Source organism: Rhinopithecus bieti, unplaced genomic scaffold (genome assembly GCF_001698545.2).
Source record: "Rhinopithecus bieti isolate Rb0 unplaced genomic scaffold, ASM169854v2 scaffold_68671, whole genome shotgun sequence".
In the NCBI taxonomy this organism is placed as follows: Eukaryota; Metazoa; Chordata; class Mammalia; order Primates; family Cercopithecidae; genus Rhinopithecus; species Rhinopithecus bieti.
In genome coordinates, this window is record NW_016827678.1 from 1,156,304 (window position 1) to 1,184,192 (window position 27,889).

A 27,889-nucleotide genomic window follows, 5' to 3' on the forward strand; every position below is an offset into this window, starting at 1 on the left:
ATCAAAAGCAAGCTAGTTACTTTCTAGATACAATGGGGGTACAGGTATTGGGTAAATACTGTAGTTCCAAATGGGAGAAATTGGCCAAAACAAAGCAGTTACAGAGAATCCAGTGGGGCAAATTTTAAAGCTCCAAAATTATCTCCTTTGACTCCAGGTCTCGCAACCAGGTCGCACTGATGCGAGAGGGTCCAACCCCACATTTCTCTTCTGCACTGCCCTAGCAGAGGTTCTCCATGAGAGCCCTGTCCCTGCAGCAAACTTCTGCCTGGCCATTCAGGCATTCCCATACGTCTTCAGAAATCTAGGTGGAGGTTCCCAAACCCCAGTTCTTGACTTCTGTGCACCTGCAGGCTCAACAGCATGTGGAGGCTGCTGATGCTTCGGGCTTGCGCCCTCCAAAGACATAGCTCAAGCTCTATGTTGCCCCTTTCAGCCATGACTGGAGCAGCTGGGACACAGGGCACCAAGTCCCTAGACTGAACATAGCACTGGGACCTGGGGCCCTGCCCATGAAACCATTTTTTCCTCCTAAACCTCCAGGTCTATGATGGGAGGTACTGCTGCAAAGGTCTCTGACATGCCCTGCAAAGGTCTCTGACATTTCCCCATTGTCTTGGGGATTAACATTTGGCTTCTCGTTACTTATGCAAATTTCTGTAGCTGGCTTGAATTTATCTTCAGAAAATGTGATTTTCTTTTCTATTGCATTGTTAGGCTGCAGATTTTTCAAACTTTTAAGCTCTGTTTCCCTTTTAAAACTGAATGCTTCTCACAGCATCCCAGTCATCTGTTGACTGCTTTGCTGCTTAGAAATTTATTCTGCAAGATACTCTAAATCATGTGTCTCAAGTTCAAAGTCCCACAAATCTCTAGGGCAGGGGCAAAATTCCTCCAGTCTCTTTGCTAAAACATAACAAGAGTCACCTTTGCTCCAGTTTCCAGTAAGTTCCTCATCTCCATTTGAGACCAACTCAGCCTGGACCTTACTGTTCATATCATTGTCAGCATTTTTGTCAAAGCCATTCAACAAATCTCTAGGAGTTCCAAACTTTCCAACATTTTTATGTCTTCTGAGTCCTCCAAACTATTCCAGCCTCTGCCTGTTAACCAGTTCCGAAGGAGTTCCCCGACTGCTTGTGCTTCCCAGGTAAGGCGATGCCCAACACTGCTTCAGCTCACTCTCTGTGGGCTGCACCCACTGTTTAGTACCAGTGAGATGAGCCAGGTACCTCAGTTGGAAATGCAGAAATCACCCACCTTCTGCATTGATCTCGCTGGGAGCTGCAGACTGGAGGTGTTCTTATTCGGCCATCTTGCCAGCCACCTTGGTTACTGTAGTTTTGCGGTAAGTTTTGAATGATCAACTTTTTCTCCAAATTTGTAGCAGTTTTGACATTGGCATATAATTTGGATTATACTTAACAGGTGTTTGGTATTAATATATGCTTATGATTTGAAATGCTATGGTTAGAGACAATAAAGCATAATGGTTTTGGTCATAAGTTCTGAGTCCAAGAGACCTGGATTTGAAATGACTGTACCACTTACTAGATGTATGAACTTCTGTAATCCTCTCTGAGCTTCAGTTTCCCATCTTGAAATAGGAACAATAATAATACATTAATGGATTTTTCAATTTGCATTGCATGTTCATCATGTGTGTTCAGTGGTGTTTTTAGTGGTAGTATGTTGGCTTCTGCTCTAAGAGAATAGTAATAAACTTCTACTTATTTGGAGCTTATTTTGCAATAAGTATGAGAAAGAAATAAAGCCAGGAAAATAGAAAAGCAAGGCAAAACTGCTTGTGGAGTGGTGTAAGGAGGAAGAGGCAGAAATAATCTATGCATGGTCCTTCTCCAGGAATTTAAGAAAACTTCTTTCTCCAATAATGCTTTTAAAATAGTTTAAATAGTTTATCTGCTTGCAAAGGCTTGCAGACATCAAGGAATGTACTTTCAAAGAACTCCTTGGAATCCTTTTAAAAAACTTACTGACTATGGGATTCTATAAGACAGAACAGGGTAAGTTTACATTTAACTGACTTTTAGCTCCTAAATCATAATTTCAGTTGTATTAAAAACATTTTTTAAGCATAAATCTGTTAAAAGCAACAGTAAACAACAAGAGTTCAGAGAACATAAGCTAAGCATTTTCCAGCATATAGTAACCAATATACTAATGTTAGACATTGGCATGTCTAACATTTTTTGCTGTGCTGAAAAAAGGGCTTGGGCTCCCTTTTTGTTATATTTGGAAAAATATTTGTTAACAATTTTCTATTCCATGCTACTCCTGGGAGGAAGCTTCAAAGGCCTCAGCCACAAGTAGCTCTAGCTCAAACAAAAACAAAGCATGTTGAGAACTGTGAACAGTCAGTGATGCAACACAAGGTGGTGCTCATGTCCCAGTGAGGGCTGTAGAGCCTTGTTAGGGCATTAGACAAAGGATGCACAACTCCAAAAGATATGGTTGGTGTAAATGCCAATGGGGATCTGGCGGACAGACTGAACAGCTGACTGGGAGGCACAAAGCCAAAGGTGATTTTTCTTAGAATGTAGACTGGTATAATAATGCAGGAGTACAAAAAGCAGCATAGCAACAACCTAAGAAAGATAAGAACAAGTGTCTGTGCTTTATAGTATGTTTGTTACTTGCCCTTATTATTCATTTTAGTCTTAATAACAGTATCTTTGCACTGCTTTGCCATACACACGCCTAAAACAAATGTTAGATAATGATATTTCTGTGTAGAAATAATGGCTTCCCATGGTCTTCACGATAAAATCCTGCTTTGTCTCCTGGCAACTTTTACCCCTTCTTCAGGACTGAAATGTCTGAAGTTCCCGAACTGCATCCTGCTCTCTTGTCTCTGTGATTTTGCACATGCTGGTGTTCTACCTGGAACTTTCTTTCTCCTTTCACCTTCTTGGACAATTCCTGTTCCTTCTTTCTGGGTTGACACAGATATCACCTCCTTCTAGGACTTCCTTAATTACCTTCACATAACAGGAATGTGCGGATTGAAGCTATTAATAGTATATGTGAAGTACTTAATAGATGTATTCACTTAACAAATGGTATCTATTGTTTTCATACAAGTCCAATAGTTTTAGTCTATGTACATATTGATCATTTTTATGTACTTATTTATGGGTATTTACTGTTTTCTGGGCCCATCTTTTAGTCACTTATGTCTTTATTGTTACATAATAACCAGATTGTCACTCCATATTCTCAGTGTAAAATCTTCCTTTTTGTGCAAGATGATATTTTATGTTTTGTTTACAGTATTCTTCCTGATTAGTTAATTCAATAAATAGTTTCTCAGTACTCATGTACAAGGTTCTGTTCTAAACACTGAAAGTATAGGATATAAAAATGGATACCATAATGAAGATACCTATTGTCTAGTGATTCTTAATATTTATTGTTCTTTAAATTTTAAGATTAAATTGCATCATTGCTGTGGAGAGAACACTGACAATAATAATGTTTTTCCTGGTTTGTAGCTTTTTTTTTTTCTGCTATGAAGCAGCTTGTTTTATGCTATTTTCTAACTATAGTTTATATTATTGATTTTAAAAAACATTAACCCTTGCCCATAGTAAAACTCTTAGCACATTTCTGCTAAGTAACGCTGCCTTAAAAGATCCTATTGATATCCACTATTATATCTTTGGGTTAAAAAAAAAAAAACACTAGAGGATTCTAATGTCAACCATAAAATTTGTCCCCTTTTCAAGATCTTATTCCGAATTGTGAACAAAGGCCTTTTAATAGTCAGGGTTCTGGCAAGAATCTGAGGGCCCATTCGAACTAGGTAATTTGAGAAGAGGACATTTGTACAAACCTGCAGGCAGAGTTTAGAAAACCAAACTATGTCAGATCTAGCAAGATGGAGAGACTATTATTTCTTTTCTTTTTTTTTTTTTGTTTGTTTGTTTGTTTTTTGTTTTTTGTTTTTTGGAGAAGGAGTCTCACTCTGTCACCCAGGCTGGAGTGCAGTGGCACGATCCTGGCTCACTGCAACCTCCGCCTCCTGGGGTCAAGGGATTCTCCTGCCTCAGCCTCCCAAGTAGCTGGGATTACAGGCATGCACCACCATGCCCGGCTAATTTTTGTACTTTTAGTATAGATGGGGTTTCACCGTGCTGGCCAGGCTGATTTCAAACTCCTGACCTCATGATCTGCCCACCTCGGCCTCCCAAAGTACTGGGATTACAGGCATGAGCCACCGCAACCGTCCTGAGAGACAGTATTATTTCTAGGCCTGAAGAGGCAAGGAGAGAGAGCAGATACTGTAGCCCAGAGTGGGTGGCTGTTTGGAGATAACTGCCCATCCAGAGCTGAAGCTTCCCAAAGACAGACCAAATGATTCCCAATGACCCAGCAGGCAGGGAGCAAGGAAATTAACAGTCTTACCTCATTCTCCTATTAACCCCAATCTGCCACCAGGCTTCCCACTGACAGAACCTCATGGAATCTAGAGGGCAAGGGATTCAGTAGACACAGTTCATGCAGGTCAGTTTCCTATAGCACAGACCAGGGTGGAGAAGGGTGTGGTATGGATCTGGCAAAGTGAATGAAAGAAACTCAGCACAGGCTTTACATTGTTCATAAAGTGGAAGACTCAGCTATTGATTTTTTTTAATTAAAAGAAATATGAATTTACCCCTACACATTTTTGTCATGTCTACAGATCAATGCCTTTTTCATGAAAAAATATCCTTTTTTCCTATTTTTTTCCCTCAATTCATTCAATTAATATTTATTGAATCCTTCTTTGAGCAGGTGCTGAAGATACAGAGATAAAGACACAAGGGTCACACCATCAGGTGGGAATAAGAGAAATAGTCAAACCATCACCTTACAGAGGACTGTAAGCATGGTGAATTAGGGGGAAGTGCGGGGGACAATGGGAGCTCACAGATGAGGTAGCTACTTCACATTATAGATTGTCTGGAAGGCTTCCTGGAGGAGGTGATTTGGGCATAATCCTTGCTCAGTTTAATTGTTTGGTCTCTATTTCCATGTTGAATGTATTTTATTACCATTAGGAATGCAAATTTTGGGCCACATCTCTGAATCTTGTCTTTAAATAAACTACCAAATGCGGATCACCTTATGAAACAGTATGAACATTTTTATGGTTTTGAAACATATTGACACATTGCCTTCAGAAAGATTGTATACTATTAATATTACCATAAACATTGCATGAGGACACATTTGGCACACACTTGCACTATCACTATGCATTATGTATTTTGAATATTTTCCAACTTTGTTTGCTCCTTTCTGTTAGCTGGCTGTTTGTGTCAACTTCACCCTAGCAATGGCTTTTTACATTGAAGAAACATTTGGTTCCAATTTCCACCTTCTTTATGTATTCCCAGACTAGCCTTATTTTTCCATCTCAGAAATACCAGCAGCTATGGTAGTGTTCTCTCCTCCAGTGTTTAAGTTCCGACTTCTTTCAAGATTCATTATGCTAATCTATTTTGTGTATGTTGGAAGTTTTCTTTATTATATATTCCAATAATCCCACATTTCTACTTTGTCTCTACTCCATTTTCCATTGGGAGTTAGAGTATTCATAAGAGTTAAATCATCTGCCATTCCTTGAGGCAGAAACCCTCAGTATTCTTTCTTCATTTCTGTTGTAGCTCTACTTCTCTCTTCCTTTTATTCAGTTCAATTTTTTATGGTTTCTCTTTTTTTCTTGACCAGTTGTGCCAGATGTTTTCAAATTTTATTAATATTTTTAAAGATTTATTTTATTTGTTTAATGAATTTCTCTGTTGCCTCTTTGTTTCCTAGTTTATCTACTGCTGCTGTTATCCATATTATTTCTTTCTAAAATATATTGGTCTTCCTCCTGCTTTATAATCTTCTTCTGCAGCTGTCTTTGGCAGATTTTAACAAGAATTAACTGACAAAGGGGAAATACAATTCTCAAAGTTTCTGTCCCAACTTAACAAAATAAAGAAAAGAAGGATGAGTTTAGATCAGAGAGACAGTAACTTAAGAACTAACCAATATGATCCAAATGATACATTTTTGGAACTTAGCTTTTATTTTCCAAGGGAAAAATATTAAATTAAATTTTTTCTTTCTTTCTTCCTGTTCTTGCTCATTTTGTTCTTGCTTTTGTTTCTCTCCTCCCCTTCTTTCTCCTCCTTCTCCCACTTCTTCTTCAGTTATAGCTCTGAACACAGATAAAATAATGGTTATCTGCAGAAGACTGAAGAAGCTATGGTATCCATGTATTGTCAGCATGTACTGCATTCTTGAAACACTGAATTTGCTGTGAGGTTTAATGAACTGCTCTTGCAATAACAGGATGTTGAATGTTGAAAGATAAGTGATTAAGTTAGATCTGGGTTTGAATTCTGGCTTATTTATTAACTAAGCCTATGGCCTTGGATAAGTTACCTAACCTCTCCAATGCTCAATTTTCTTTTTTGCTGTGAGGGTAAAATAAAATAATACATGTGAAAGCTAGTGCCTAGCACTTGATAAGTGCTCAGTAAATGCTAGCCATTTATTATAATTTTCCATATTAAACCACTATGGGATACTTTTTCTGTCACATAAAACATTGTTGAAATGCCTGCCATATATTAGTGCCCCGAAGTCCAAAGGTAGAGGAACTGAGTGTTTAAAAATTACTGTGGCTGTGGAGTCAACATGATATAAAAAAACAAACATTTGGATAAACACCAAGAAGCCAAATATGGTTGAAACGTTGACTGGCTGACAAAAATAATTTGGGTTGCTTAATGGTGCACAAAGGTAATGCAAAACACTCTCTTTAGATGTGTAATATCTTCACCTTTAATTTCTTTCTAAAGTACCTAAGAATTGGATTTTTTTCCCCAATAATAACTATATGGGTTATACTCACTTTGAGACATTTCTGATTCCTACAAGTAGAAGAAAAAAAATTTTTACAGTGCTATTTTCTCTTTTATAGAAATTATATTACTTATAAATTTCTTGCCTTATTAGTTATACACCACTTAAAATGCATTCGACGTTTAAATAATTGTCTGCAAGAAGCAGCAGCAATTCTGCAGGACTTTTGGCCTGTATTAAAACTGGATAGCTTTCTATGCACAAGCCTCTGTACTAAGTGGTAGTCAAAGGTCTGTATAGTTAGCTCAATTCAGTTCCACGAACATAAATTGGGATCTTATAACGGGCTAACAGAATGGGCATCCATGAACAAAAGGCTGCATGTTTATGTATGAATAAAAAAAAAGACCATATCAACTTAAGCCACTGTTGGTGATACTGTCTTAGTAAAAGAATGACAGCAATATGCTAGATGCCTGTTTAGCCTCCAAAACACACATTCTCAATCTGATTACAATAGCAACAACTTTTAACTTTTTATAAGACTTTAAGTAATACTTAAAAAACTGTGGGCTGGGCGTGGTGACTCACGCCTGTAATCCCAGCACTTTGAGAGGCTGAGGCGGGCAGATCACCTGAAGTCAGGAGTTCGAGACCTGCCTGACCAATATGGCGAAACCCTGTCTCTACTAAAAATACAAAAAATTAGCTGGGAGTGGTGGTGCACACCTATAATTGCAGCTACTTGGGAGGCTGAGGCAGAAGAATCGCTTGAACCTAGAAGGCAGAGGTTACAGTGAGCCGAGATCATGCCATTGCACTCCACCCTGGGTAAGAAGAGTGAAACCCCCTCTCAAAACAAAACAAAACAAACAAAAAAACAACAAAAAAAACCTGTGGCATTATTATTACTATTTTACAAAAGATTAGTTATTTGAATACACGAATTTAAAAAAATTCTCTTGCAGATCCTTAGAAGGGGTAGACGTTATCTGGATAAGCCTATTGCACTGCACAATTTCCTAACAGATAATTAGTACATACATTTTTTGGTTAATTAAAGCTAATATTTCTAAATAACTCCAAGCCTTTCTTTTGAATAGTCTGTGGCATTTTTCAACTTATTTTCTTCTTGTTATTACTTTCTTTTTAAACTTGTTGCTTTTCTCTCCAATTCTAATTTCCATTAAGCTTGTGCAAATGAATTAGGTCCTTTTAATATTGCTGCTAATAAGGCACTTTTCAAATGAACATTCTAGTTCTCTTTGGATGGTTAGCTACTGATTCAAAACCAATAATGTTAAAATAACATTAATTAATGCAGTCTTTAACTTTGCCTAACAACAATGTGACGTGAGAGAGAAACTGATGCTCCCAGGTTTTACATCTGACAACAGGCTCAGATAGGTTAAGAAACTGTTCAAATTGCAGAGCAATTTGGAGCAGAAGAGAGGTTAGAATTCAACTTGTCTTACTCCCTACTAAACTGCTTTTGTATACCCAACATAATTTTCTCGTCATTTAAATAGTGTTACAGAGCGTTCCCACATACTCCAGAGAGGAATAAAGATTTACATATTCCAAAGTGTTAGGTCTCTCTGTCAAAACGTGTTTGCATCATTTGTCTTTTGAAATCCTTCATAAAATGTGTTTAGGAGAAACAATATTGCTTTAACTTTGTGAAAAGCCATCTGAAACTCTCGGTATACAGTTGTGTAACTGAGTAAACATTGGAAATAATTTGTAATTTGAGACCACCAAATGGAAGAAAAAGATCAGAAAATTACATTAAGAAAATCTGTAGGATCTATTTTTGTTTTTTTAAAAAACACTATTTCTCTATAGGATTGCTATAGCTACATTATAGAATATCTGGGAACTTCAAGGGGGAAAATTTTTGGTTCAATTTTACAAATGTTATCACATTACAATTTTTTTTTCTAGTTTATACCCAGAATCCATTATATCTATTTTTTTAAAGTATAAATTATATACACAGTAAATATATTAATTTCATTTCTGTTTTTTACTTACTATGATAACATAAGCCATATATTTTCAAAATAGAACAATTCAAAAGAAAAATTTTAATTTTGAAATACTTTTTAAAATAATGAAAATGTGGGTTCAAATTATAAATCTTCACTAAACTAATGACAGTTTTACTTCAGTTTTTGAACTAAAGTAAGAAAATAATTATAAGATAATATTTACTTTTCCAAATGAAAAAAGTATTTTTTAATGGAAAGCATTTAACAGTGAAAACCATGGATCTTTAAATTTTATATATGTGTATATTTTAAAGACAAGGTCTCACTCCGTCACCTGGGCTCGAATGCAGTGGCTGGTCATAGTTCACTGAAGCCTCCAACTCCTGGGCTTAAGCAATCCTCTTGCCTCAAACTCCCAAGTAGCTGGGACGTACATAATGGGACAAAATATTCACAAACTATGCATCCGACAAAGGTCTAATATCCATAATCTAGAAGGAACTTAATTCAACAAGCACAAGAAGACACGAACAGACATTTGTCAAAAGAAGACATGCAAGTTGCCAACAAATGTATGAGAAAATACTCAACATCACTAATCACCAGAGACATGCAAATCAAAACCACAATGAAATATCATCTCACACCAGTCAAAATAGCTATTATTAAAAAGTCAAAAAATAACAGATACTGGCGAGACTGCAGAGAAAAGGGAATGTTTATACACTGTTGGTGGGAATGTCAATCAGTTCAGCCACTGTAGAAAATAGTTTGGAGATTTCTGATAGAACTAGAAATTGAACTACCATTTGACCCAGCAATCTCATTACTGGGTATATTCTCAAAGAAAAACAAATTATTCTACCAAAAAGACACATGTATTCATATGTTCATCACAGCACTATTTATGATAGCAAAGAGATAGAATCAACCTAGGTGTTCATCAATGGTGGATTGGAAAAAGAAAATGTACATATACACCATGGAATACTATGCAGCCATGGAAAAGGACAAAATTATGTCTTTTGCAGGAACATGGACACAGCTGGAGGCCACTATCCTAAATGAATTAATGTAGGAACAGAAAACCAAATAGTACATATTCTCACTTATAAGTAGGAGCTAAACATTGGGTACTCATGGTAAATTATCTGACATGGGTCCTTACCAACCATTCTTCAGGAGCAGTATGCATCTGAAGACAAGGACTAGTGCAGACCTACCACTTTCCAGAGTGCCATGAGAGCACATGAGCCCTTGCCATCCATGTAGCTTCATGCCACTCAGCAAAAGTTTCTAGAGGTGGGAGTGACTTGAAAGTAGATACTTAAACAAAATAAAACAAAAAAGACTGAGTTTTCACACTCTTTTAAGAGTCTGAGAGATAAAGATACCACAATTCAAAAATTAAAATTTTATCCCTTTTCCTGCTACTCAGTGGGGAGAGAATGCATGACCATTTATGGTAAACAAAAAAACTAAACTTTTATTTTGCATCTGACTGTGGTGAGAATAAATGTTTAATGCCACTAAAGTAATATTCTGCCTTAATGCGTTTGTGTTGCTGTAAAGGAAAACCTAAGGCTAGGTGATTTATAAAGCAAAAAGGTTTATTTAGTTTATGACTCTGCTGGCTGTAAGGTTGGGCATCTGGTGAAAACCTCAGGCTGCTACTATTCATGGCAGAAGGTGAAGGGGAGAGATCATATGGTGAGAGAGAAAGCAAGGGGTGTGGGGAGGTGCCAAGCTATTTTAAACAACCAACTCTTGGGAATTAACAGAACAAGAACTTACTCATTACTTCCAAGAATGGCATCAAGTCATTCAGAAGTGATCTGCCCTCCTGACCCAAATGTCTCTCATCAGGTCCCACCTCCAACACAGGAGACCACATTTCAACATAAGGTTTGGGGGAGAAAACATCCAACTGTACCATATACATACTCAGCAATTATTCCAAATAATACAAAATGATTTATCAAACAAGTAAGCCATTCTCTAATCCAGACCTCTGGGAGTCCATTCTAACTTCCCAGAAATTCTTATTCTTCCAAAATTGTTCATGCTCAAGTATATTTATGTGTGAGAGAGACTGTTATTTACCCACCAATAACCATTCTCTGTTCTTCCTTTAATCATCGACTCCCTAGTTCTATCTAGGCACATCTGGTGAATGATTGCATTTCTAGGCTCCCTTGGATCTAGGTTTGGCTATGTGACTATGTTCTACTCAATGGGATGAGTAAAAATAATGCGTGCCTTTTCTGGGTTATTTCTTTAAAAGGAATGGTCCTGGCTGGACGCGGTGGCTCATGTCTGTAATCCCAGCACTTTGGGAAGCTGAGGAGGGTGGATCACGAGGTCAAGATCGAGACCATCCTGGCCAACATGGTGAAACTCCATCTCTATGAAAAATACAAAAATTAGCTGGGTGTGGTGGCGTGTGCCTGTAGTTCCAGCCACTCAGGAGGATGAGACAGGAGAATCCCTTGAACCTGGGAGGCAGAGGTTGCAGTGACCTGAGATCATGCCACTGCACTCCAGCCTGGGCGACCGAACAGACTCCATCTCAAAAAAAAAAAAAAAAAAAAAAAAAAAAAAAAAAAAAAAAATCAAAAGGCACATGACCTATTTTTTTTGCTCTCCCAGAATTTCCGCCCTCTTTCACGTAAGCAAGGGGATAGATGAGAGTGAAAAACTATTTGAAGTCTAGAGATAGTGTATTATCATGTCCACGAGGATAGCTGCGCACTATCAGTCTCAGACCTGCTTGTATCTGAATGTAATATGCGCTAGAGGAAATACGTTTGAATCCATACAGCTCATGTATGTTTTGAAGTCTTGTTTCTGGACAGAGGGATTAGTTACTAGTAAATATGATAGTACATAAATAAGTAGTTTGACAAAAAACCCCCAAAAACAGAAGCACTCATAGTCTGATCTTCTATCTTATTTTCCTCTCTTTTTAAAAGAAAAAAAAAAAAAAAAAAAAACAGTCTCACTCTGTTGCCCAGGCTAGAGTGCAGTGGTGTGATCGTAGCTCACAGCCTCAACTCCTGGGCTCAAGCAATCCTCCTGCCTCTGTCTCCTGAGTAGCTGGGGCTACAGGTGCATGCCACCATGCCTGACTAACCTTCTAATTTTTTTGTAGATATAGAGTCTTGCTATGTTGCCAGGACTGGTTTTGAACTCCTGGCCTCAAGCAATCTTCCTGCCTCAGCCTCCTAAACTTCTTGGAGTACAGACGTGAGCCACTGTGCCCAGCTTGTTTTTGTTTGTTTTTTTTTTTACGATTAATTTCAATTACTAAGTAGATAGTTTTTTAAATCAGTAATATGCTTTAACATCTTTTTCTGGATTTCTTTTTTATACTTATTCTACCTGGTGTCTGCAGAAAATTCTCCACATTCCATTTATTCTTTCAACAAATGTTTATTGGGAGCCTATTATGTTGCTGCCTCAAGTACCAGCTCTGACAACACATGGACAGACTGGCAACTAATGTCCCCAGAAGCAATCTCTTCAACTAGTGAGAGATGAGGTTGGCGATAGTTCTTAAGTGTCTCCAGTGGTGTGAAGTCTCAGGTGCCCACAGTAATGACCCACTCATCAGCACACTCTTAATTGACTTTCTTCTTTTCCTTGCCTCATCTTCCTATTTCCTTACTCTGCTTTCAGAGATTGCCTTCCAAATAGACTCTTTCTACTCAATTCTGGTTTTGGAGTTGGTTTTGGAAGAAACCAAACCAAGACAATGGTCAGGGAAGTTTATATCTCTGTGAGAGTCTTTTGAATAGAAACCTAAATCTTGTGAGGCAGAAAGCCTCAGGAATATTTGAAGGAGGAGAAACTAGCAAATCCAAAGGACTTGAGGTGGGAACATGCTTGGCAATTTTAAAGAATATTAAGAAGGTCATGTGGCTGGAGTGGGGCATGTGAAGGCAGAGAGTTAGGAGATGCCTTCAGAGAGCTAGGCTGGGGCTGATCCTTGTGGGTGATGATAGAGATTTAGGATTTTATTCTCAGTGTCATGGGAAAACATTGGATGGTTGAGCTGAGCATTAATGTAATATGATTTAAGTTTTAAAGTATTCTGGAAATTAAGTGTAGCATATTGAGCATACACAATTTTCTTTTGCGTAATAAACATATAAAGACAAAGATAACTAGAAAAGAAGTCACAACACGGAAGAAATATTCAACAAAGTTTTGAAATCTAGAAATATAGAAAAGACCTAACAGATTTAACAGACTAGAGACAGTTGAAACCTAAGAGAACTGGGGGAGAGAGGCTGTTATAGGTTGAATTGTGTCCCCTAAAAGAGGACGTGTTGTGGTCCCAACCTCTGCTATCTCAGAACATGACATTATTTAGAAACAAGAGTCTTTGCAGATTTAGTCTTGTTAACCTGAAGTCATTAGGTGGGTTTTAATCCAATATAACTGATGTATTCATAGAAGGAAGAAATTTGGATACAGGGACAGACATGCACCAAGAGAAGATGATGTGAAGAAACAGCAAGAACACCATGTGAAAATGGAGGACTGGAATGAAGCATCTACAAGCCAGGAAATGTCTGAGGCTGCCAGAAGCCAGGAGAGAGGCCTGGAACAGATCCTGTACTAGAGCCTTTAAAGAGAGCATGGTCCTGCTGACATGTTGATTTTGGACTTCTGGCCTCCAGAGCTGTAAGAATAAGTTTCAGATGTTTTAAGCCATCCAGTTTCTGGTATCTTATTATGGCAGCCCTAGCAAACTAATATAGACTCCAATAAAAATTCAAGTCATATATGCCATGGAATTTAGTATATCATCAGAAATGGGAGAAACTGGTAACTTTATAGGTGAATATGAAAGATGATAGGGATAACGGAAGGATTAAGTGATAATAAAAGAGCAGTTAGCTCTTCAGATCTCCATTCGATTCTGTGCCTTTAGGTGATGACCCTTCCCTTACTACAGCAGGAAACAAGATTTATTCAATAAAGTTGTTGAACCAGAAATATCTCTGGACTCAGGAGGAAGAAAAATGAGACACCATATTGAAAATAGGGAAAATAAATAAAGACAGTATTTTAAATAGTGAGATGTCAGTTCCCTTTTCTTCACTGATCTCCAGAACATTGGCTACCAGACTTACATATATCTAAGCAGGCAATTAGGGAAACTTATTTTCTGAGGAAACCAGTGGAACTCTGTAAAAAATAATAAAATATCTGAAATGTAGTCATCCTGCAGCAAAGCCCACAGTCAATAAGTTTCACACAGCTTACACATTTTTCAAATAACATTTACTGTCTTATTTTTAAGTATGTATGCAAAACCAAGGATCACTAGACATTAGAAAGGAGTCTTTTATGCCAGAGATGGAGAACAAAACAACATAGAAACAAAATTCAAAAGAAACAGAAAATGCCAGTAGCAAAAGAAAACAAAACCAAAACAAAAATTTACGTTAATCTTAAATATCACAGAAGACTCTATGAATCAAAAACAGGAGGCTTTACAAACATGAATGGTTACCGAAGAAATAAAGAATAAAGCAAAAATATGACAGAAGGAAAATTTTGACAGAATTTGAGTTGGAAGATAAGGAAATTGCCCAGGAAGTAGAACAAAAATACAAAGACGTACAAAATAGGAGGGTAATGGGAGGAAATTTTTAAGAAAACTAGAGAATTTGTACAAGAGCTTTAATATCCAGAATATAGGATTTGCAGGAAGAGAAAAAGAAAAGGAAGGAATTACCAATGAAGCAATTCAAGAAAGTTTCTTAGTGTGGAAGGACATTTAATTACTCTTTGAAAAGACCAATTTTGGATTCAGTACAATGATTGAAAAGTCCCATAGTAAGGTACTTGATGAAATTCTAGTATGCTGATGACAGAGATTCAAAAGCTGCTAGCAGGAGTAACTACATAATTTGTTCATTCCAGTACAAAATCAAAATATGGAGGCTGCATGTTCAAAAGTGATTAAGAACTTGAAACCGGAAACAGCAGAGCTCTAAACCAAGCATGGGCCCGTTATGGATGCAGAGCCCTCTGCTGTTGCACAGGTCACACACAATCATGAAGTGACCCAGGCCCCCAGGGAGAAAAAGTATCTAGAAATCAGGATATTTCTCCCTTTCCCATTGCTCTAAGCTGTGATTCTTACTTTACTCAGTATAAAGAAACAAACAGAAGAAGTACTTCCTCATCTTTCCAACCCCCGAATTACCAGCTCCCTGCCCTTATTTCTGCAATCTGGTTTCTTTCCTTAAATGATTGAACTGTCCTGGTTTCTGTCTAAACTCTATTCTTCAGTTTGTATGTGGGGATCCCATATCCTCTAGCTATTCAAGATTTTTCTCCTTCATTTAGCCCTTCTCCTGCATCATCAATTTTGTTTTCTTTTGGATTATTTCCATCAGAATATAAATATCACCACCATCTTTGAAAGTACTCACTTTGCACAAGACCTCTTTCTCTGTTTCCCTTTATAGCAAAATTTATTAAAAGAGCTGTCTCATTCATTCATTCATTCATTCATTCATTCATGTAGACCAGGGGGTCTTGCTGTGTTGCCCAGGCTGGTCTCAGATTCCCAGCCTTAAGCAGTTCTCCTGCCTTAGCTTCCCTAATAGCTGGGACTGCAGGTGTGTACCACCACAAAAAAGAGTTATCTTTACCCACCTCCACTTCCTCTTCTTTGCCATTCTGTCCTCAATGCTTCAGTCAGGCTGAAACATGTATCACTCCACTGAAACTACTATTGTCAAAGCCAACAGTGACCCCCCATCTAATCAAAACCAATGATCAAATCTGAGGACTTATTTTCCTCAAACTTTCAGGAGAATTTGAGTTTATTGATTATTCCTTTATCCTGAGTTTTTTAAACAGGACACCACATGCTTCTAGTTTTCCTTTGACTTCACCACTCCTGTTTCCCTTGCTGACCCCTCCCTTATACCAGAACTTGGATTATTGGTGTAATCCAGAGCCCAGTCCTTAGTCTTCTTTGTTCTCTCTACTTTCTCCATCTAATCAATTAACTTTATCTCATGGTATAATCCCCATCAATACATTGCTGTTTCTTATATTTAGGCCTTTAGCTCCAGATACTCCCTTGAGTTTAAATCTATATATTCAAATGCCTATTTGGAGTCTACTTGAATGTCTAATAGGTAACTCAGATATAACATATACAAAATACAACCCAATTTTCTCTTAGAAATCTCCAGTCTTACCAATCCAATCAAATGACTCCATCATTGACACAGTTGCTTCAGTCAAAACTCTAGTAGTTATCCTTGATTCTGCTCTTTCCCTCGTATGCCACATCAAATTAACCACCACCCATTAGGTCATATTCGTTCCAATTCCCAAATATATCCTGATTGCTGATTTCCCACTACTCCTGTCATGACCCTGGACTCTCCCAGTACCATTGCAATAGCTCCCTAACTCTCCCTTCTTCCTTCCTGTGTTGCCTCATTACTATCCACTCCACATAATGACCAGAACAATCTTCAGAAAGCCCTATAGTATAAGGAGTGTGTTTATTATCCCTTTTTACAGATAAGACAGCTGGAGCTGAAAATGCTTAGGAAACGTATCCAATATCAGACAGCTAGTAAATAGTAATATAAAATTTAAATCTAGATGCCTTCCTAGAGTGCCCTTCCCCTCCTGTGTTTTGACATTCTTTAATCTTTGTGTCTGTGGTGCCTATCTCTGCACACTGAGTAGCACCTGACACACAATATGCACTTAATAAATTGTTGAATTAATTAGTGAATAACACTTGGCCATAGGTGCTATTCAAAAACGATATTCAATAAATGGTTTTTATGTGAGTGTCTTAGAATATATGCTCTGTAGCAGGTAAGGTTTTAGAGGAACCATTTTATTATACATCTCATTCACATTGAACTTTTTTTTTTTTTGGACACAGAGTCTCACTCCATCACCAGGCTGGAGTGGAGTAGTGCACTCTTGGCTTACTGCAAGCTCCGCCTCTCAGGTTCAAGCGATTCTCCTGCCTCAGCCTCCGGAGTAGCTGGGATTACAGCCATGTGCTGCCGTGCCCAGCTAATTTTTGTATTTTTAGTAGAGACTGGGTTTTGCTATGTTGGTCAAGCTGGTCTCAAACTCCTGACTTCAGGTGATCCACCCACCTTGGTCTCCTAAAGTGCTGGCATTATAGGAATGAGCCACTGTGCCTGACTCCATATTGAACCTTGAATTTGCCATTATGTTGGGAACAGGCCCTCAAATCTGGCCATAAACTGGCCCCAAAACTGGCCATAGGCAAAATCTCTGCAGCACTGTGACATGTTCGTGATGGCCATGACACCCACGCTGAAGGTTGTGGGTTTACTGGAATGAGGGCAAGGAACACCTGGTCCACCCAGGGTGGGAAACAGCTTAAAGGCATTCCTGAACCACAAACAATAGCATGAGCAATCTACACCTTAAGGGCATGTTCCTACTGCAGATAACTAGCCAGAGCCCATCCCTTTATTTTAGCCCATTCCTTTGTTTCCTGTAAGAAATACTTTCAGTTAATCTACAATCTATAGATACAATGCTTATCACTGGCTTGCTGTCAGTAAATATGTGGGTAAATCTCTGTTCGAAGCTCTCAGCTCTGAAGTCTGTGAGACCCCTGATTTCCCAACCACATGCTGTATTTCTGTGTGTGTGTCTTTAATTCCTCTAGCGCTGCTAGGTTAGGGTCTCCATGACCGAGCTGGTCTCAGCAAGATGTGCCCAACGTGGAGGCTCAAACCCAGGTCGAAGGGTCACCAAAGCAACAGTTGGAGAACTAAGCTGGAGGACACCTGAGTACTCTTAAGCAAACCCCATGGTGAGTAAGAAGGGGAGCTCGGAAGCATCAGGGTAACAGTGGGACAAGTGTGGGCTCTGGTTCGTTCCACCTTGCAACCTTTTCACACTGATGATGAAGAAGAAGGAAAGTATAACAAAGTAACAGAAGAAGTAACAGAGCAGGTTTGTTTGCCAGCTAAAGCTAAAGCAGCAAAGGAGGAAGAGGTTCATCCCTACTCTTCTGCACACCCTCATTATTTTGGAAAAAAAAAAAAAAAAAAAAGAATGGCCTGACCCTCCAGATCTTTCTTTTCTGGAGTACACTGGGTGAAAAGTAGTTGCCCCAGTGACTGTTTGAGCAGCACCTTGAGTGACCACTCTCAGTTCTATTCAGGCAGGAATTCAGCAAGCTAGAAGAGAGGGTGATTTAGTGGCTTGGCATTTCCCTGTTAGAATACATCCTGTAGATCAATGGGGAAATACTATAGCTACATTTGAGTCTTTCCCTCTTAAATTACTCAAAGAATTTAAACAAGCTATTAATCAATATGGACCAGGTTCTCCTTTTGTCATGGGACTGCTAAAGAATATTGCTGCTTCCATTTGGATGATTCCTACTGACTGGGACGCTCTTACTCGAGCTTGTCTAACTCCTGCTTAGTTCTTACAATTTAAAACTTGGTGGGCAGATGAAGCTTCCATTCAGGCTTCTCACAATGCCCAGGCCTAACTTCAAATTAATGCAACTGCAGACCAGCTTTTGGGGGTCGGCAGCTGGGCTGGTTTAGATNGTACACTGGGTGAAAAGTAGTTGCCCCAGTGACTGTTTGAGCAGCACCTTGAGTGACCACTCTCAGTTCTATTCAGGCAGGAATTCAGCAAGCTAGAAGAGAGGGTGATTTAGTGGCTTGGCATTTCCCTGTTAGAATACATCCTGTAGATCAATGGGGAAATACTATAGCTACATTTGAGTCTTTCCCTCTTAAATTACTCAAAGAATTTAAACAAGCTATTAATCAATATGGACCAGGTTCTCCTTTTGTCATGGGACTGCTAAAGAATATTGCTGCTTCCATTTGGATGATTCCTACTGACTGGGACGCTCTTACTCGAGCTTGTCTAACTCCTGCTTAGTTCTTACAATTTAAAACTTGGTGGGCAGATGAAGCTTCCATTCAGGCTTCTCACAATGCCCAGGCCTAACTTCAAATTAATGCAACTGCAGACCAGCTTTTGGGGGTCGGCAGCTGGGCTGGTTTAGATGCACAAGTGGTCACACAGGATGATGCCATAGAACAGCTTAGAGGAATGTGCATTAGAGCTTGGGAAAAAATCACTTCAGGTGGAGAACAATACCCTTTCTTTAGTGCTGTAAAATAGGGGTGAAGAGAACCATACACGGATTTTATAGCTCGGTTACAGGAGTCTCTTAAAAAGGTGATTGCAGATTCAGCTGCTTAGGTTATAGTGTTGCAATTATTAGCTTTCAACAATGCTAATCCCGATTGCCAAACTGCTCTGCTACCTATTAGAAGGAAAGCACATTTAGTTGATTATATCAAGGCCTGTGATGGTATCAGAGGTAATCTGCATAAGGCTACTCTGCTAGCCCAAGCAATGGCAGGACTGAGAGTGGATAAAGGAAATGCTCCATTTCCTGGAGCTTGTTATAACTGTGGGAAGCATGGTCATACTTAAAAAGAATACAGAAAAAAACAGCGAGTCTGGCTGCCAAATAGGGCAAAAAAGAAAACTGCTGAGCCTGAAATATGTCCAAAATATAAAAAAGGAAAACACTGGGCTAATCAGTGTCACTCTAAGTTTGATGAAGATGGGAACCTGATTTCAGGAAATGCCAGGAGGGGCCCATCTCAGGCCCTGTTCCAAACCAGGGCATTTCCGGCTGAAGCCATTCCCTCACCCCTGAACAAGACAGACGTCCCCCGCCACAGCCGGTAGTGCCACAGTAGATTTGTGCTGCACAAAAGCTGTGAGCCTTCGGCATGGGGAACCCCCCGCAAAAGGTCCCAACAGGAGTCTGTGGACCCTTGCCAGCGGGGATGATAGGATTACTTCTAGGAAGGTCTAGTTTAAATTTAAAAGGGTGCAAGTACAAACAGGAGTCATTGATTCAGATTATGGGTAAATTCAAATTGTTATATCCACTTCTGTTCCCTGGAAAGGAGAGCCAGTAGAGCGTATAGCACAGCTCCTGATTGTGCCATATGTGGAAATGGGGAAAAGTGAAATTAAATGAACAGGAGGATTTGGAAGCACAAATAAACAAGGCAAAGAAGCTTATTGGGTGAATCAAATTAGTGATAAATGTCCTACCTGTGAAATAACTATTCAGGGAAAGAAATTTAAAGGTTTGGTAGATACAGGAGTGGACATTTCAATCATTTCTCTACAGTACTGGCCGTCCGTGTGGCCAATTCAACCCACTAAATTTAACATAGTTGGAGTTGGTAAAGCCCCTGGAGTATGTCAAAGTAGTTATATTTTGCATTGTGAAGGGCCTGATAGACAACCTGGGACTATTCAACCAATTGTAACTTCTGTACCTATAAATTTATGGGGAAGAGATTTATTTCAACGGGGAGCACAAGTTCTAATTCCAGAACAATTATGTAGCCCTCCAAGTCAACATATATTGCATGAAATGGGTTATGTCCCTGGTATGGGACTGGGAAAAAATTTGCAGGGTTTGAAGGAACCACTTCAAGCAGAAAGACATAGTTCCTGCCAAGATTTAGGATATCATTTTTGATGGCAGCCATTGTTAAGCTTCCAGAACATATACCTTTAAAATGGTTGACAGATAAGCCAATTTGGATAGAACAATGGTAGTTAAGTAAACAGAAACTAGAGGCTTTAGAGGAATTACTTACTGAACAATTAGAAAATGGACACATAGCTCCAACATTTTCACTTTGGAATTCTCTAGTTTTCGTAATGAAGAAAAAATAAGGTAGATGGAGAATGTTGACAGATCTTAGAGTCATTAATTCAGTTATACAACCTATGGGAGCATTACAGCCAGGATTGCCTTCTCTTGCTGTGATTCCAAGAAATTGGCCTTTTATAGTCATAGATTTAAAAGACTGTTTCTTTACTATCCCCTTAACTGAGCAAGACTGTGAATGGTTTGCATTTACAATTCCTGCAGTAAACAACCTGCAGCCTGCTAAGCGTTTTCATTGAAAAGTGTTGCCACAAGGCATGTTAAACAGTCCAACAATTTGCCAGACTTATGTAGGGCAAGCAATTGAACCTACTTGTCAAAAAATTTCACAGTGTTACATTACTTATTATATGGATGATATAGTTTATGTTGCTCCCATTCGAAAAATATTACTCCAATGTTATGATCACTTGCAAAATTTGATTTCTCATGCTGGTTTAATAATAGTTTCAGACAAAATTCAGAATACTACTCTTTAATCCTACTTTGGGACCTTAGTAAATGACATTACTATTGTGCCACAGAAAGCAACCATACACAGGGATCAATTGAAAACATTAAATGACTTTTAAAATTACTAGGGGACATTAATTGGATATGACCTGCTCTAGGCATTCCTACCTATGCCATGAGTAATCTATTTTCTATCCTTAGAGGAGATCCTAGTCTCATTAGCCCTTGGCAATTAACAAAAGAAGCTGAGGCAGAGTTACAGCTGATTGAAAAGCAAGTCCATAAAGCTCAAATAAACAGAATAGATACAGAGAAGACTCTAGATTTGCTAATTTTTCCAACTCAGCATTCACCTACTTGTGTTATTGTTCAAGAGCAAGATCTTGTAGAGCAGCTTTTTCTTCTACATACTAATTCACAGACTCTAACTCCTTATTTGGATCAAATTGCTACTATGATAGGTAATGGGGTAATGGGATTACTCGGATTGTTAAATTACATGGATATGATCCTGAAAAAATTATTGTCCCTCTCACAAAGGCACAAATACAGCAAGCTTTTATAAATAGTCTTACTTAGCAAACCCATTTAGCTGACTTTGTGGGTATTCTGGATAACCATTTTCCTAAAACAAAACTCTTTGAATTTTTGAAATTAACTAATTAAATTCTCCCTAAAATAATTAACTTTAAACTAATTGAAGGTGCTGAAAATGTTTTCACAGATGGGTCTAGTAATGGTAAAGCTTCTTATTCTGGCTTGAAAGGTACAGTTTTTCAGAGACCCTATACTTCAGCTCAAAAAGTGGAGCTTATAGCTGTAATTGAGGCATTGACTGCTTTTAATATGCCTATTAATGTGATTCCTGATTCTTCATATGTGGTTTATTCCACACAATTAATTGAAAATGCTGTTATTATTTCATACAGATGAACAACTGGTGACTTTATTTATCCAATTGTAAACAGCAGTCAGGAGTAGAATGCACCCTTTTTACGTCACTCACATTAGGGCTCATACACCTCTTCCAGGACCTTTAACTGAAGGGAATCAAATGGCTGATCACCTAGTTGCTACTGCAATATCTAATGCTAGACACTTTCACAATTTAACCCATGTTAATGCCTCTGGTCTCAAACGTAGATACAGCATTACCTGGAAAGAAGCTAAAGCTATTATCCAGTGATACCCAGCTTGCTAAATGGTACATTCCAGATCTTTTACAGGGAGTTAATCCTCGAGGATTGGAACCTAATTCTCTTTAGCCAATGGATGTTATACATGTTCCCTCATTTGGGAGACTAACTTATGTACATGTATGTGTGGAAACCTTTTCTCACTTTGTGTGGGCTACATGCCAATCAGGAGAGTCTTCTGTGTTAAACATCACCTTTTGCAGTGTGTTGCAGTGATGGGCATTCCAGTTTCTATTAAAACAGATAATGTCCCAGGCTATACTAGCCAAGCTGTAGCTACATTTTTCTCTATATGGAATATTCAACACATTACTGGTATCCCATATAATTCTCAAGGACAAGCCATAGTGGAAAGAATGAATCTCTCCCTGAAACAGCAGTTACAAAAACAAAAAAGGGGGAGAATAGAGACAGGGTACCCCATATGCAATTGAATCTAGCATTATTAACTTTAAATTTTTTGAGCCTGCCTAAAGGCCAGATGTTATCAGCAGTTGAACAGCATCTACAGAAACCAGCTGCAAAGACAGAAGTAGAACAACTGGTTTGGTGGAGAGCTCTGATAACAAAAATCGGGAAATAGGTAAAAATAACTTCGGTTAGAGGTTATGCTTGTGTTTCTCCAGGACCAAATCAGCAGCCTATTTGGATACCATCAAGACACCCGAAACCTTATCATAAACCAGATGCTGAGTAAGAGATTCCTGAAGGATCCTGAAGACCCCCCAGTAGCAGCCATGTCGAGACTGACACTGAGGAGTACCCTAGCTGTCACGAGCAATACCCATCAAATACAGCCACCCACTTGGGGACAGATCAAGAAGCTGTCGCAGATGGCGCAAGAAAGCCTGAGGAAAGTGGGACAACCAGTCACAATGAGTAATTTAATGGTAGCTATGATAGTGGTGATCACCATTGCCATGAGTTTTCCTTCAACAAGGGCTGACACAGAGAACAATTATACTTATTGGGCATGTTTGTCAATTTTGGCTGGCAATAATGCCTGGATATACTCACTCTATGACACAGTTACACATGCTTTCTGGTCTCAGTATTTACCACAATAAATCTGCTCCTGTAATTGAGGCATACCACCCTCGAAAACCTATTTGAAAACAAAATTGAACCTGGTCAGAAAAAATGAACGTCCTTGTTTAGGAAGATTGCATTGCAGAACAGGCAGAGGTGCTGCGCAGTGATTCCTATGGAATCATTATTGATTGGTCCCCTAAGGGGATGTTTAGCTTGAATTACACCTCTCAGTCTGTGTGCCACAGCCACACTATGTTCAGCTGGTCTGCACAAAGTGGTCAGATAGTAGAAATGATAAGAAATATGGCAAGAGTTCCTATTATCTGGAACCATGGCAGTATAGTGGCACCTCAACCTCAAGTCATATGGCCCGCTGTAGGAGCTAAACATAAGGATTTGTGGAAACTATTGATAGGTCTTAATAAGTTCATTTGGGAAAGAATGAAAAAGCCTCTAGAGGGACACTCTACAAACTTGTCTTTGGATAGTGCAAAATTAAAAGAACAAATATGTAAAGCATCCCAGGCACACCTGACCTTAATGCTAGGAACTGGAGTACTTGAAGGAGTTGCAGACAGATTAGCAGCTAGTAACCCATTAAAATGGATAAGAACAGTTGGAAGCTCTGTGATTTCAGTAATGATTGTGCTTTTCATCTATGTTGTTTGTCTTTGTAAAGAGTGTAGATGCAGATCCCAACTCCTGGGAGAAGTAGCTCACCATGACAAAGCTGCCTTTGCTTTTATCACCTTGCAAAACAAAGAAGGGGGATATGTTGGAAACAGGCCCCCAAATCTGGCTGTAAACAGGCCCCAAAACTGGCCATAAACAAAATCTCTGCAGCACTGTGACATGTTCATGATGGCCATGATGCCCACACTGAAGGTGGTGGTTTTACCGGAATGAGGGCAAGGAACACCTGGCCCACCCAGGGTGGAAAACCGCTTAAAGGCATTCCTGAACCACAAACAATAGCATGAGTGATCTGCACCTTAAGGACATGCTCCTGCTGCAGATAACTAGCCAGAGCCCATCCATTTGGGCCCATCCCTTTGTTTCCTGTAAGAGATACTTTTAGTTAATCTACAATCTACGGAAACAATGCTTATCACTGGCTTGCTGTCAAAAATATGTGGGTAAATCTCTGTTTGAGGCTCTCAGCTCTGAAGGCTTTGAGACCCCTGATTTCCCACTCCACATGCTATATTTCTGTGTGTGTGTCTTTAATTCCCTAGTGCTGCTGGGTTAGAGTCTTCATGACTAAGCTGATCTCAGCACTATTACATAATAGTATTTATTATGCAGTAGTATTGAGTTTGCTACATTTTCTACTCATGACCCTACCTTGGCTTTCTGTCTGCCTAAAGGCTTTCTGTCTGTCTCACCTGTGGAAAAAATCGAGATTCTGTCAGTCATCCATAGGACGTGATATGGTCTGGTCTCCTTACCTCTGACTTTGTTTCCTACTACACTCCCCCTTGGTCACCCTGTTTCAGACATACTGACTTCCTCAATGTTGTTCCAACCCATTTGGCATGCTCCTTTCGCAGAGCCTTTGCACTCATTCCCTTTGCCTTGAATACTCTTTCCCTACTATATATGTGGCATCTACCTTGTCTCTTTCAAGTCTGCTCAAATACTGCATTCTCATTGAAATCTGTGGCTTACTTAAAATTTCAACGTCTCTGTTGCCTGTGCTCCTAATCTCCTTTAACCTGCTCTAACTTTTTTCCATAGTACTATTCACCTTCTAAAATATTGTATAATTGACTTAACTGTTTACATTAATGTTGTCTGTCTACCATGCTAGAATGTAAATTCCATGAAGGTAGGAGCTTGTGTCTTTTCTTAATAGGCAGTCAGTGCTGGTTGTGCATCCCTAATCAGAAAAGCCAAAATCTTATGTGCTCCAAAAGTTTTGAGTGCCACCAACATGATGCTACAAGTGGAAAATTCCATGCCTGACCTCATGTGATTTGTCACAGTCAAAACTTTGTGTAATCACACAATTATTTTTTAAAATTGCATAAAATTACCTTCAAGCTATGTGTATAAGGTGTATTTGAAACATAAATGAGTTTCATGTTTAGACTTGGATCCTATTCTCAAGATTTCTCGTTATACATATGCATATATTCCAAAATCTGAAAAAAATCTGAAGTTTCAAATACTTCTGGTCCCAAGTATTAATATTTCAGATAAGGGATACTCAACTGGTATTATTTGTTGAATGAATGAATAAATAAATAAAGTTGTGAAGCAACTTGAGAAAGTTATTTCATTTATGTAGTATTGAGAATTTATGGTACTCAGCTTATTAAGACTACATGTGAATACTTGCTCATTTATAGATAAGTAACATATACTTTAAAATGATAAAATATGTTTATGAAGTTTGGAATAACATTAAAGGTTACTAAAAATAAATAGGACTATTATTGTGACTTGATTATCACAGTTAGCTCTTACATTATAAGAAAGTCCTTACTGTCCATACATGATTATTACAACCAAGTTTTTGAAATCTGTTTTTTTTTTTTTTTTTTACAAGGACTCTCTTCTTTAGTTTACCTCCTTATAGCAAGATAGAAGTGGCTTGATGTTTTCAGGACTATTTTGCACACCATAACTTTCTCAAACTCTGTTTTGTTTGAGAACCTACATGGTTCTGTGAATTTCATTAAAGCTAAAGTGGTCATTACTTAGAAAAGGAAATTTTAAACTTATTTTGAACCTGTTCTTTGGTTATTGATCTAAGGTGTTATTTTAAAAACATTTCTAACATCAATATGTAAACATATCATATTTTACAGATTTAGACCTTAATAGAGACACAGATAAAAGCAGTTTTCTATTGGTATACATTTATTTTATAGATTCAAATTAAAATATTTAATAATGTGGTTAATCATGAAGACCAATAAAGCCATTTGATTGAAATTCATGAATGATAGCTGCAGTGCTTTTCTCAGCCTGCTTCTCAATTTATGTCTGCAAGGGCTTTGGTTGAAAGACAACAAGAAAAATAGTTGGAATGGTTCTATTAAAAATGACAATAGTTAAAAACAAAACAAAACGAAAGCAGCCTGACTTGCAATCTGAGAATAACATGATTAATAGGAATAGTGGGATAATTTTATTTCATAACTACCTCACCAACAATATCTAACAACCATTTATATTATTATTATTATTTTCGAGACAGGGTCTTGCTCTATCACCCAGGCTGGAGTGCAGTGGCACGATCACTGCTTCTGCAGCCTCAGTCTCACAGGCTCAAGTCATCCTCCCTCCTTAACCCCCCAAGTAGCTGGGACTACAGATGTGCACCACAATGCCCAGATAATTTCTAATTTTTTTGTAGAGATGGGGTCTCCCCATGTTGCCCAGGCTGGTCTCAAACTCTTGGACTCAAAATCCTCCCACCTCGGCCTCCCAAAGTGCTGGGATTACAGGCATGAGCCACCACACCCAGCCCATTTATATCATTTATCGTAAATACGTCAGACAAGGAACAACTCAAATATATAGTAAGTGATAAACCTATAATGGTTTCATGTGCTACTTGTTGGAAGTTCATTTGTCTTTGCACATATGGTTATTATAATTTGATAAAACCATGTCCTAGGCAGATATGCTTAAAACTTGATTGACATTTACTAGAGTATGGCACATGCATTTTTCTGAGTACCAATTTATATCTTCCCTTTCCCCAAATCCCTCAACTAGGACTCACAAAATTCTTAAACTTGTAACTTGAGGATATTTTTTTTCCCACCCAGTATACTACTACTGGAAAGGGTGAGGGTGAGAGGGTGGTGTGGAAATATGATTTGGATCCATAATTGAGGAGCAAATTTCCCCACCTCTAAGAGGTGAACTACTCATGTCTGGAGAAGAGGGAAGAGTAGGAATGACACAAATCACCACCTGCCCTTTCCTCACAACCAACCAAAACAATGACTTCCATCCCCTGATGCAACACTAAGAAGCTGCATGGGACCTGAGTGAGTTTCACATTTTTTTTTTTTATTGCTGTCCCACAGTTAGGGCAAGTCACCAGAACTCAGTCTGTTCTCCATCATTTGTTCAGTTTGGAAGTGATATCCTCTGTACCTTGAGGCTCTGCCAAGTTCTTCATAAAATAATCTTTGGTTTGAAGTGGCCCAGGACTCCTGTAATGCACACAATCTCAAAAGGGTGAAGAATTGAGCCACTGTAAAGGGCGATGGTGACTTGAAGCCACATTTTCCCCTGACTCAGGAGGAAATAGCTGGATGAAATCAGTTTGAAATTGTCTACCCACCTGGGACAGCAGAAGAATATAACAAACGTTTTATTCAATTTTTTAATTTTTTTATTAGGAAAAGTGTACATATTTGGAGAGATTAAGGTAATGAACCCCTATGTACCTAGAACAAATATTTTAAATATAATTGTACATAGTTGGATATGCTCAGTTCAAAATTTTAGAAAACACATGTTATAACGTTCAACTTTCCTAAGCACCGACATTTTCAAGAAATTCAAATGTATGTATAGATATTTTCCTAGATTTATTAAAACTGAGCTTCCCT

At 38.5% G+C, this 27,889-nt stretch overlaps 1 long non-coding RNA gene across 1 annotated transcript; it reads left to right on the forward strand.

Annotated features, from left to right (window-relative positions):
* Positions 1-920: 920 nt before the first annotated feature.
* LOC108523435 (uncharacterized) lies at positions 921-24,170 on the forward strand. Its single transcript, XR_001883808.1, has 4 exons — positions 921-1,150; positions 13,311-13,541; positions 17,560-17,706; positions 22,907-24,170. It is a non-coding gene; the product is annotated as an uncharacterized LOC108523435 (long non-coding RNA).
* The last annotated feature ends 3,719 nt before the right edge of the window (positions 24,171-27,889 follow it).